Source organism: Chiloscyllium plagiosum, unplaced genomic scaffold (assembly GCF_037043375.1).
Source record: "Chiloscyllium plagiosum isolate Xiang-an unplaced genomic scaffold, Cpla_swu_hap1 HiC_scaffold_3, whole genome shotgun sequence".
NCBI lineage: Eukaryota > Metazoa > Chordata > Chondrichthyes > Orectolobiformes > Hemiscylliidae > Chiloscyllium > Chiloscyllium plagiosum.
Window position 1 is genome coordinate 121,767,371 of NW_028270141.1, and position 13,730 is coordinate 121,781,100.

The window sequence follows — 13,730 nt, forward strand, 5'->3', positions numbered from 1 at the left end:
TCCAAGGCCCGAAAGGTTCCTTCCACACCTGACAGAAATGTACCTGTACCTCCACCAATGTCATCTACTATATCTGTTGTACCCAGTATGGTCTCTCTGCATCGGGGGAGTCAGGACGCCTACTTGCGGATCATTTCAGAGAACATCTCTGGGACAAACCAACCCCCCTGTCCCGTGGCTGAATGCTTCAACTCCCCCTCCTCCATCGCCAAACCCTAACCACTCTACACCTGGAGGAAGAACACCTCATCTTCTGCCTCAGGACCCTCCAACACCACAGGATCAATGTGGATTTCACCAGCTTCCTAATTTCCCCTCCCCCCACATAATCCCAGTTCCAAGCCTCCAGTTCGGCACTGCCCCCTTGACCTGCCCATCGTCCTTCCCCCCTATCCACTCCATCCTCCTCTCCGACCTATCCCCTTCTCCCCCAATTCTATCTACTTATTGCACTCTCAGCTACCTCCCCCCCAGCCTCAATCCCCTCCCATTTATCTCTCAGCCCCCTTGGCCTTATGCCCGAAATGTTGATTCTCCTGCTCCTTGGATGCTGCCTGACCTGCTGTGCTTTTCCAGCACCACACTCTCGGCACCATACAGTAGAGTGGGGAGGGGTAACCGTGTTCAGTTTCATAGTTAGCCAGGGCGAGTTAGAATAGGCTTTTATTCCTCTGGCTTTCCCTGGCTAATTATTCAGGTAAGAGCATCAGGGGTTTTCCAAAGTTTCTGAGCTGGGGATTTTTCTGGAGGGTCCCAGATCCCGAGTAAGTGCCTATCAGATGTTTCAACTTCCACAGCCAAGTCAGCTGTATCGGGACTCCCACACAATCCCAGCTCCTACCCACACCTTGCAACCTCCTCAGGACCACTGTCAATTCATCAAGTGTCCACAATCGTACATAAATGAAAAGGAAGATTGTACTTTAAATCTGCAGGAGTTGCTGAGAAACAGAAATTGCCCACAGAATGTACTTTAGATTGACTGTGGGAAGAAATGCATTGATTTTACTTATTCTTACATTTCCCTGGGATGGATAAGGCTCTTGAACTGTGTGTTCCGATAGAAAGCACCTGACCCTCCTGGGGGAGAGATCAGACACAAGGAGCTGGACTGGGGAGGGTCAGGCGCCATGTCACATTCAGCATGCACCCCATTCCCCCCAATCCCAAACTCGTCCCACAATTAACATCTCTCAGATTCCAAGTCACTGATAGAACTAGGTTCTGGTCATATATACAGTACATACATAGCCCCTCTTCCAAAGAGCCAAATTATTCCCTTCTGTGTTGCTGTTATCTGTTAGTCACATCAAATTTATATCTCATTCCTCTGAAACCAGGAAAGTGGGAATTCCTAATACAGGACAATCTCTTGTCTCACCTAGACCAGGGAGGTATTGGTGAGGAGACAGGTTCTATCTCCAAGGAGCTATTGGAAAATCTCCAACATGAAGCTGGAATCCAGCCCAACATACAGCACTTTCATTGGATTCCCAGTGAAGTGACAGTGAGAGTGCACTGGAGACGTTACAGTGGGAGAGCACTGGAGATGTTACAGTGGGAGAGCACTGGAGACATTACAGTGGGAGTGCACTGGAGATGTTACAGTGGGAGAGCACTGGAGACGTTACAGTGGGAGAGCACTGGAGACGTTACAGTGGGAGTGCACTGGAGACGTTAAAGTGGGAGAGCACTGGAGACATTACAGTGGGAGTGCACTGGAGATGTTACAGTGGGAGAGCACTGGAGACGTTACAGTGGGAGAGCACTGGAGACGTTACAGTGGGAGTGCACTGGAGACGTTAAAGTGGGAGAGCACTGGAGACATTACAGTGGGAGTGCACTGGAGATGTTACAGTGGGAGAGCACTGGAGACCTTACAGTGGGAATGCACTGGAGATGTTACAGTGGGGGTGCACTGGAGACATTACAGTGTGAGTGCACTGGAGACGTTACAGTGTGAGTGCACTGGAGATGTTACAGTGGGAGTGCACTGGAGATGTTACAGTGGGGGTGCACTGGAGACATTACAGTGTGAGTGCACTGGAGACGTTACAGTGTGAGTGCACTGGAGATGTTACAGTGGGAGTGCAATGGAGACATTACAATGGGGGTGCACTGGAGACATTACAGTGGGGGTGCACTGGAGACATTATAGTGGGAGAGCACTGGAGACAATACAGTGGGAGTGCACTGGGGACGTTACAGTGAGAGTGCACTGGAGATGTTACAGTGGGAGTGCACTGGTTACATTACAGTGGAAGTGCACTGGAGATGTTACAGTGGGAGAGCACTGGAGACGTTACAGTGGGAGTGCACTGGAGACCTTACAGTGGGAATGCACTGGAGATGTTACAGTGGGATTGCACTGGAGACATTACAGTGGGAGTGCACTGGAGACATTACAGTGGGAGTGCACTGGAGACATTACAGTGGGAGTGCACTGGAGATGTTACAGTGGGGGTGCACTGGAGACATTATAGTGGGAGTGCACTGGAGACATTACAGTGGGAGTGCACTGGAGACATTACAGTGGGAGTGCACTGGAGACATTATAGTGGGAGTGCACTGGAGACGTTACAGTGGGAGTGCACTGGAGACATTACAGTGGGAGTGCACTGGAGAAGTTACAGTAGGTGTGCACTGGAGACATTACAGTGGGTGTGCTCTGGAGACGTTACAGCGGGCGTGCACTGGAGACCTTACAGTGGGAGTGCACTGGTCACATTACAGTGGGAGTGCACTGGAGACATTACAGTGGGCGTGCACTGGTCACATTACAGTGGGAGTGCACTGGAGACATTACAGTGGGCGTGCACTGGAGACATTACAGTGGGCGTGCACTGGAGACATTACAGTGGGCGTGCACTGGAGACATTACAGTGGGAGTGCACTGGAGACGTTATAGTGGGCGTGCACTGGAGACGTTACAGTGGGCGTGCACTGGAGACGTTACAGTGGGCATGCACTGGAGATGTTACAGTGGGCGTGCACTGGAGACATTACAGTGGGAGTGCACTGGTTACGCTACAGTGGGAGTTACATTACAGTGGGGTTGCACTGGATACGTTACAGTGGGAGCGCACTGGTTACACTACAGTGGGAGTTACATTACAGCAGGAGTGCACTGGAGACTTTACAGTGGGAGTGCACTGGAGACATTACTGTGGGAATGCACCAGTGACATTTCAGTGGGAATGCACTGGTGAAAGTAAAAGTGGAAGTGTATTGAAGAACAAGAGCAAAGAAAATTTACAGACCAGGAACAGGCCCTTCGGCCCTCAAAGCCTTAGCCGATCCAAATCCACTGTCCAAACCTGCCGCCCAAATCTCAAGCAGCTATATCCCTCTGCTCCCCACCTACTCATGCATCTGTCCAAACTTCCCAAAATGTATCACCTCACATTTTTCTGGATTGAGAACCATCTGCCACTTTTCCGCCCAACTCTCCAGTCTATCTATATCCTCCTGTATTCTCTGACAGTCCCTTATGCTTTCTGCTACTCCACCAATCTTCGTGTCATCTGCAAACTTGCTGATCATACCAACAGTACCCTCTTCCAGATCATTTATATATATTACAAACAACAGTGACGCCAACACTGACCCATGGAACACCACTGGTCACCTTTCTCCATTTCGAGAAACTTCCTTCAACTATTACTCTCTGTCTCCTGTTGCTCAACCAGTTCTTTATCCACCTAGCTAGAACACCCTGCACACCATATGACTTCACTTTCTCTAATAGTTTACCATGGGGAACCTTATCAAATGCCTTACTAAAGTCCATGTATATGACATCAACAGCCCTTCCTTCATCTATCAACTTGGTCACTTCCTTGAAGAATTCTATTAAGTTGGTAAGGTACGATCTCCCCCGCACAAAACCATGTTGGCTACCACTGATAAGCCCAATCCTTTCAAAATATAAATAGATCCTATCCCTCAGTACCTTCTCCAGCAACTTTCCCACCACTGACGTCAGGCTCACTGGTCTGTAGTTACCCGGAATATCCCTACTACTCTTCTTGTACAGGGGGACAACCCTCCAGTCCTCCGGCACCTCACCTGTATTTAAGGATGCTACAAAGATATCTGTCAGGGCCCCAGCTAGTTCCTCTCTCGCCTCCCTCAGCATCCTGGGATAGACCTCATTCGGACCTGTATATTTGTCCACCTTAATAACCTCTAGCCTACCCAACACATCTTCCCTACTTATGTCAACTTGATCCAGACTAATCAAACTTCTATCTCTAATCTCAAGATTCATCATGTCCCTCTCCTCAGTGAACACTGATGCAAAGTAATCATTCAGAATCTCACCCATTCACTCAGGTTCGACACAGAGCCTTCCTTCGTTATTCTTTAGTGGACCAACCCTATCTCTAGTTACCCGCTTGCTTCTTATATAAGAATGAAAGGTCTTGGGACTCTCCTTAATTCTGCTCACTAAAGCTATTTCATGACCCCTTTTAGCCCACTTGATCGCTCGTTTAAGACTGGTCCTACTCTTCCGATATTTCTCCAGGGCCCGTTCTGCCTGGACATTATGTACGCTTCCCTTTTCCTCTTGGCTAGGTGTATGATTTCTCCTGTCATATTGATGACTTTACAGTGAGAATGCCCTGGTGAAGCTATAATGGGAGTGCATTGGGGACGTTACGGTGGGAGGGCACAGGGAGCAGTGACAAATTTCGAGCAGCTGATACAGGGGATTATGTTTGGGATGCAGCTGCCTTTGGACTGACAACATCTGGAATGCCCTGCCATGGACCACTGTGATATTTTGAGATAAGAACATAAAGTGCTGGAGTAACCCAGCAGCTCTGGCAGTCTCTGTGGGGACAGGTACAGAGTGAACGCGTCCACTGTGATATGTGCATTCCATAGCATTTGGGAGGCTTTGCTCTCTCCACCTCAGGTCAAGCTTTGTTTACGGGGAGTGGGGTGTCGGTGCGGGCTAGTACCTCTCCATGTCCTGCTCTCACCTCAATGCAGTGCAAGCAGGGAGCTGGGGCACATGTCCCTACTTTCTTGTCTTCAAACCAATGCTCAGTCAACTGAGTGAGAAAAATAAGGGGCCTGAACTATTCTTTCAGGAAATATATCGGTGGCTATCATTACAGATAATGGTGAACAGGTTACTGTAATTTTTAACGCAGTTGAATGAATACCACTCCATATGCAGAGGAAAACCAATTATAAAATGTTCAATTCAAAGCATATGGACAAACCTTGTATTCTTTTTGGCAATTGTCCCATTAGAATTGGGAGCTTTGAGTGCTCGTGCTGATGGACCACAAATGCTAATTTCAACCAGCTCTCAAGGAAAGGAATTTTGTGTTTATTTTGGGAAGGCAGGATGGCAGAACACACAAAGTTCACTTGTTTGCTATGCTGCTTGCAAGGTATAATGAAGATGTGATGATTACAGTGAGAGGACAATACACAACCTTCATAAAATCCTGCAAACCTGCCAGATTCAATGACAATGAGAATTCCCCTCAGGCCTCTCAATAAGACTATGGCTCAGCACCAATTAACTGTCTCCAGACTAGAATGGATGTCTCTTTTACACTCATAGTAAGAGAGCGGCAATACTTATTTCACAGCAAAAATGATGAATTTCATTAGATTAGATTATTAAATTACTTTACAGTGTGGAAACAGGCCCTTCGGCCCAACAAGTCCACACCGACCCGCCGAAGCGCAACCCACCCATACCCCTACATTTACCCCTTATCTAACACTACGGACAATTTAGCATGGCCAATTCACCTGACCCTGCACATCTTTGGACTGTGGGAGGAAACCGGAGCACCCGGAGGAAACCCACGCAGACATGGGGAGAATGTGCAAACTCCACACAGTCAGTCGCCTGAGGCGGGAATTGAACCCGGGTCTCTGGCGCTGTGAGGCAGCAGTGCTAACCACTGTGCCACCGTGCCGCCCACGGTGGCACATTCTCTTATGGAGATTGAGAAATGAATATATATGGGTAGAGGGATGAAGGCAAATCTTCAGAATTCTCATTTACCAGGGTACTACTCTTGGTAAAAGGTGAAGGCTGGCAGAGAGTACAGAAACAATTCATTACAATGGGATCTGGGATGAGGGACTGCGGTTCTGTGCACAGATGAGGAAAGTTACAGGGGGATTTAATGAAGAGAGAAACTATTACCACGGAGAAGCTGGATATCTCAAACAAGAACAGAAACTGTTGGAGAAAATCAGCAGGTCTGGCTATATTAGTGCAGAGAGTAACAGAGTGAACATTATGAATCCAACTTTTGAGTCTCACTTTCTGCTTTTATTATTGCTTAAATTTAGGAGTATCTTCACTCGAACATAGATGATTAACAAGGGGAGGAGAGATCAGGGGGTAGTGTTTCAGAATTCTGTAAGTGTTTGAGAAGTTAAGTCACCAAAGTTTGTTCCCACTTGTTCACAGACCAAAACTGGCATTGCCTAATGATTAGAGTTAGCAAGAATGAAGCAGGGAGTTCGCAGGATTCCACAGAATTGCACTTTTTGAACACAGTATCTTTATCACAAGGCACTCTAGAGGCACACATTGTCAAATACTTACCCATTGCCTTCAATAGGTTTAATAGAAGAATGAAGCAGAATAAGGAGAAAGAAGAGGACAATTGAATTTGATTTGAAAGTTCCAAGGAAGAGTTTGTACATGTACAATGGGTCAATGGTCTGTCTCAGTGCTGATTCTATAAAGTTTAGAATACAAGTTTTCAAAGAATATGATTTGGTTGTTTGTCTATTTAACCTTCATTGAAACTGGCTCCAGTTTGCTGATTTTGGCTGCCTTCAGTATTTTGCTTTTTGCTATTTTCTTCTTTATATAGCCCCGGAATAATTCTTATCCATTGAGAGCTCCACTTAACACAGAAGTGCCCAGATATTAACCCTCACCTGATGGTGATGAGCAATGGAGTGAAATCCTTGCGTGTTGCTTATTGACGGTGCACCAGGCACGAGTTCAGGATTCCCATTGGAGTAGGGAATGAGAGCTTATCGATGGAAAAGGACTGTGTCCACTTGAACCTTGTCTGGACTGAGCTGGACTATACCAAATGTCTTCACTGATTTGAAGAATGGAAACATTGACTGAGACTCTTTTCTGGCAAGAGTAACGTCATTACTATCAAGATTATTATTTTAAATTCTTCCACTAAATTTTGAAGGGAAAGGAATATTTTGCTCCTCAGATCAAGTACTATGCTGATGGTGTGAAGTCTCGTCCTGTTTGTCCAATTGTGCAACTCTGCACTTCACCCCCTCAAAGGCCAATACATTTGGGGGCATATAATTATTCAGAAACAGCAAATTGGTAACAAAGTGGTCTTAATGCTCTTAACTGCTGCAACACATTCAGGAGACTAAAGAAGCTGGGTTACATGGGGACCTGGTGGGAGGAGAGGGAGCTCAGAAGGGTTAAGATGCTGCCCTTATTTTCAGCCAGGCGAGGGACAAGTTAATATCAGAGCATCTGACATCGAACCCCTTCAAGGTGTAATTGGAAAAGTGAGACTTCTTTGCTGCTGCTTGTAGCTACTCCTGCCTGGTCTGTCTGTCTTGCACCATCCTCACACATTGACTGTAGCTCATTTGGAACTGCTCTATGACTAACACCACCCAACAATGTCCAATCCAAGCCCTCTTCCTGTCACCTCTACACTCTGCCCTCTGAAAAGAACTTTGACAGCTCTGACTGAATGACCACAATACTGACATTGTCTTTTTGCGACGTCACTCCATGCTTCTTTTTGCACTTTAAAATGTAAGTACCTCCTCATTCAGTATGGTCAGGAGATAGAATGTTATGCTTAGATATCCGTCTAAGCATCCACATTTTAAAGGCCTCTGCTTTCTTCCGAGATCTTTATTTATTGTCCAGCTTTCTAAGGTTCCAACTCATGGAACATTTCAGGGAACATCTCTGGGACACACACACCAAACAACCCACCACCCTATAGCCAAGTACTTCAACTTCCCCCTCCCACTCCACCAAGGTCATGCAAGCCCTTAGCCTCCTCCACCACCAAATCCAAGCCACCCAACACCTGGAGGAAGAACACCTCATCTTCCGTCTTAGGACCCTCCAAGCACATGGCATCAACATCCATTTCACCATTTCCTTATCTCCCCTCCGTCCACCTCATCCCAGATCCAACCCTCCAACTTGGCATTGCCATCTTGAACTGTTCTATCTGTCCATCTTCCTTCCCACTATCTGCTCCACCCTCCACTCCAACCTATCACCATCACCCCCCACCTGCATCTACCTATCACTTTGCCAGCTACCTACATCACCCCCACTCCTACTTAACTCTCAGTCTCCTTCAACTCCCTCCCCCCCCCACCATTGCTGATGAAGAGCTTTAGCCCAAAACATCAACTGTCCTGCTCCTCAGATGCTGTCTGACCTACTGTGCTTTTCCAGCACCACATCTTTTTGACTCTGATCTTCAGCATGCAGTCCTCACTTTCTCCCAGCTTTCTGAGGTATACAGGACAGTGGAAAGAATGCAACACCTTCTGAGTTTTCACGCTTACACACTTTAAGACATTTCACACTTGACCAACATTTCTTTACACCCAGCTGTTGCTACGGTCGAGCTTGGGTCAGTGTGAGGCCTACATAATCCAAACTCTGCGGCCTGTATTAGATTAGATTCCCTACAGTGTGGAAACAGGCCCAACCAGTCCACACCGACCCTCCAAAGAGTAACCCACCCAGACTCAATTCCCTCCAACTAATGCACCTATCACAATGGGCAATTTAGCATGGCCAATTCCCCTGACCTGCTCATCTTTGGACTGTGGGAGGAAACCCACACAGACACAGGGAGAACACGCAAACTCCACACAGACAATCGCCCAAGGCTGGAATCAAACCTGGGACCCTGGTGTTGTGAGGCAGCAGTGCTAACCACTGAGCCACCGTGCCGCCCCATATTCTCAGCCAATGAGGCTCTGCAGCTCTGATTGACAGCACTACCCTGAGGTACAAACACCTTTAGGTGGTCAGTGAGCTCCAAACAGGCACCAAACCTTCCCTCCTTACTTAGTGTTTCATTCAGTTAAATTCCCTGTAGCTGAACAGTGGCTTTGTCAAGGAGAGGCCCTCTCAATGAGAAGCTCAGATACACTTCCTGCTGCCTGTTATTGTTGATCACTTTCCATTTCCTTTCTGTCAAACTCTTTTGTTTTAAATGCAGGGTTACACAATGGCCAGCCAGCTGTCTACTCTGATGTACATATGTCATTGATTTAATCTGACTGGACGAAATGATTAACTATATTGCATGTTGGCCAACTTTGGAAAGAAGGGAGGAACTTATATTCTCTATTATATACTGGCATGCCAAAGCATTTTGACTTTCCTATTAATGGTTTTTTTAGATTTGAAATTGAAGTCTACCTCTCTATATCATTGCTTCTTCATTTTTGATTCATGGGGTTGAACAGCAAAGCGAGTTAAGATCCTGCCTTTCCCACCTCTGGGAGCCAGGTTTGAATTCAGATCAAACCAACGTGATCAAAGTTTTCTGTCTCTGTCAGAGTTCTAATTGAAAACGTTGTGGACAATTTTCAAAAGCATTAATCCGGCCAAGCACAGAGCATCAGCAGGGCGTTCACAGGCTGGGTCTTTTAGCTGTTCCACCACTTTGGATGACGCGTAGCTGATTTATCACAATCGGCAGAACCGCATGGAAACTAACTGCAACTGGGTCACTGCTCCTTACGCAGGATGAGTGTTAATCATGCCTCAACCACTATTGCTAGATCTGATCAGAAAATGTAGTCCACCCCCTGAGGAATACAGTCCTCTGGGTCTGTCCTGTGTTCCAATCATACTGCACTTTGATTCTCCTCTGCAGGATCGATACCCACTTGATATTTAGCCATCTCTTCATTCATATCTATTGCTTAATCTTCTGGTACCCTGCCAGCTCAGTTTGGTTGGGACTGAACTACAATATTCCCACTTCCCATTGCCCCCTTCTTATCCAGGAGGGGCGGGGGCTTGTTGTGGTCCCAAAAGACCTTCAAAGCATTCCAGCTTCCCGACTGCAATTTTTGGTTTTCCAGACATTTTTATCATTCCTTATCAAGTCTTGTAATCTGCAACTCTGCTGGGGTTTGCACATGTTCCTGTACTCAGCTTGTATTTAGCTGCGGTTACCTGCAGCATTGGCCATTTAGATGTTAACTCTCCACCTGCATTGGAAAGTTCAGCACAAAGTGTTAGGGAATATCCGATCAGTCCCTCAGATTCCTAAAATCCAGCACAGTGCCTGGAAGTAAGTCCCAGCTGCCACCTCGTGAGAAACTGCTTCAACCCTCGAGGGTGAAGTCACAGTCACATTGCTATTGTAGCTTCCCGGGAGGGCCATGGGGACTCCCAAGTTGGGAGGGATACTGACTCATTTATGTTACATCTTGCATCTTCTCACAATAATGTATCCAAATGACACAGTTTTGTTTTACTGAGCAATTAACCACGCTCCTGGTGTGTAAAGGTTCTGAATGAAGAGTGAACTTTTCCCAATTACTATTGTCATGTTCAGTGCAGGCTCATCATGTTATGACCTTCCAGTCAATGGTTTAAAAATTGGACACAAAGGGGGTCTGAGCCAGATTTGTGGCAGAATTGGGTGAGAATTGGTCCATCAAGGTCTATCCCAATGTTGGCAGCATCTTGCTCCATCTTTTATGCGTTATTGGGTGGCAGTGGTGAGTTGCCAGTTGACGGGGAGAATATAGCTCCTTAAATATTCCAACTTTGGTTCATTAACATTCACCTTCCTATCTTAACAAATTCTTGATATGGAAATCAGAGCGGGTGACTTCTTAATTTTTGTAGAGCTTGCTCTGAGGCCTGCCATGTTGTTTAGGACCAAACAGCACCTCAGGCATGATCCACAGACATCAAGCGCCCCTTGTGCCTGCAGAGTGCCCTCTGGCATTTGCCAACCACTCGCAGCCATCATGGCCCTTAACCAATTCTCTTGGTGGATGCACAGGAAACCCAGACTATTAGCGGCAGTGAGTAATGACAGATTGCTGCGAGGGCACGCCTCTTTGTGTATGGTCAGGCATCGAGCTCACTGATTGGGAGCAGCCTGCATCTCAGAGTTCTCGTTCACCTAGCAACCACCTGCATGCCCACAGCACCCCTACCTTGCCTGCCAAGCCACAGCAGTTTGCGCATTTCAGCCAGAGACAAGGCCTCTCAGCACTGCTAAATTGAGGAGTTATTTTGTGCCGAGACACATACAGGCTACTTGTGATCAGAGGTAAAGGGGACATACGGGTTCTGGGGGGGGGGCAGGAGTACCTGAAGACCAGGCAAGACTCAGTACTGACAGTGTCTGCTGCATTCCCGGCTACCCTCTCTGTGTGTGAAGTGAGGTTAATTGTCAAACATTGTGCAAAGGCAGAAGGGATCATGCTATTGGCACTAGCCAAACTAACCTCGTCATGTCAGTAATACAGAAGGTAATAAGGTGTTTAACAAGGCACTATAGTCTCCTGGACCAGAAACTCAACTTGGAAATTGAAAAGGTTGGCTGAGGTAGGGAGGGGACAGTCTCATTTTCCCAAAACTTTCAGCCAATGTTAATAGAAAAATCCCAGCTCATTGAGGAGAGAGCTGGTGGAACTTCCCAATCAGCTGGAAGATCAAAGATGAGTGGTGCCATGTACATAAACCACCCAAAGCTAATACTGAGTGGTGACAGAGGCCATTGGAACCCTTTATTGTAAGAGGACTGGGGCAGAAAAAGTGAGGAAGTGATCATTTCAGTTGCACATACAGTTAGTCAAGCCATGTCCCCAATACTGAATTCAGGTCTGCAGTTCAGGGAGGGTACACTGCTATTGGAAGAAGATACAGATAGGTTCATCAGAATGATATCAGGGCAGTAAGGAGCAGGGCACATTACAGTGAATAATTACAACCGTTTGGTTTCTGTTCCCTCAAGCTGAGGAGGGATTGAAATTTTGAGTGGGTTTACGAGATTTTTATTGTTATGAAATGTATCGGAATGATAGCTCTACAAAGATTAAAAGCAAAAATACTGCAGAAGCTACAAGTTTGAGACAAATGCAGACAATGCTGGAGAAGCCCACCAAGTCTGGCAGCATCTGTGGAGAGAGAAACAGTTAATTTTTCGAGTCTGATGTGACTCTTCTTCAGAAATGGAGTTCTGAAAAATCATACGGGACTCGAAACATTAACTCTGTTCCACAGATGGTGCCACACCTACTGGTTTTCTCCAGCATTCTCTGTGTTTGTTCAATAAGATTGCTGCAAGTTTAATTTACTGTTAAATTCATTTTAAACATGAAGCTACCCATTATAGGTACAGGGTGATAGGCTATTGACGATACCTGTGGGATGTAGAGGTGTAATGGAGCACAGGGGGCTATTAGTGATATGATGGGGCACACAGAGGGTGCGTGGAGTTCATGGTAAAGAGGAAGGGGGGGGTGTTGGAAGGCCTAACTCATCGTTATAAATAGGCCAACAGCCAAAAACAGAGGCAGCTGTCGCAGCCCAATGGCCTCGCTCCGGTCAGTCACCAGGTACACTCTGGCCGGCCCACCTCTGTCTCAGCCCCACCTTCCCAGAACAAAAATCTAACAAGATATTGCAATCCTATATTTACTACACAGGAACGGTGACTTCTAGTGGGAGAACACAGTACAAGAGGAATCAGTCATAAAATTAGACATAGCTGGGCCAGCTCCAAGAAAGCAATATTTTCACCGTCTTATTCACAATCTGCAACTTGCTACAGTCTCCATCAAAATGTTTCAAACGGAGAGTTGTCAGGTAGAGGGAGAAAAGGTGGAGTTGAGGATGAGGTCAATTAAGGTCCATTAAAAAAGTGGGGGACATTTCACAAGGGTTGATGGTCTGTCTACCTGTTTGTACGTGGGCTTGAAGGCTGGTTCCAGCCAACCTGCTGTCTCCCAGTGTGTGACACCAAAGTGACACAATCTCAATTCAGCTGCTGGGACCATAGATCTTTATTAGTGAGATCTCTCACCCAGCACAGCACACACCAAACTGAGACTGTGCAGATACGACAGTACTCACTCAGGATGCTTCTGTCACCAGAATCCACTCCCTACAATTTCAGCTTCCAGCTGTTTGGAATAACTCATTCTTAATCCGTGCTGTAATGAAATGGTTTCTTTTGTAAAATCAGAAATGCAGTCTCGGTCTGCAGCACTGTTCAGGAGGACCTCTCAGATTGCAAGGGAAAGCCCCCACAGTACAACAGGCACTCACTTCTCACCCAAACTCCACTCACCTGCAAAATAAAAGCCTCTCAAATGGAGAGCGTCCTCGAAAACGTGAAGTGGGCACGTGTTCATGATTAGAAAATTCAAGTACTCTGGGAGCTGTTTGTTTTTGATGGTCTCTGGGTCTCAGAGTCTGTCAGTTCTGGCCTACCCTTCAGGGTGAGATGGGAAATTAGTTGTAATCGTCTTGTCAAGGGCTGGGAGTCGAGGGGGAAGGAGGAGGAGGAATGGTGGGGGAAGGTCCTACAGGCAAGGCCCAGGACAGCTTTACAGAGGCCAAGTTCCTTGTCCTTCCACTACCCCCCAGATTGGGGCAATTGGAAACCCCCTGCACCCCGAGCAACCAGGTCAGAATCGTCTCCAGTTGGGGGAAGACAGGGAGGCAGGGGAGA

At 46.8% G+C, this 13,730-nt stretch overlaps 1 protein-coding gene across 2 annotated transcripts in view; it reads right to left on the reverse strand.

Annotated features, from left to right (window-relative positions):
• Positions 1-13,730, reverse strand: part of mettl24 (methyltransferase like 24) — a 113,810-nt gene that overhangs the window by 58,951 nt on the left and 41,129 nt on the right. The gene's annotated exons all lie outside the window — the stretch shown is intronic.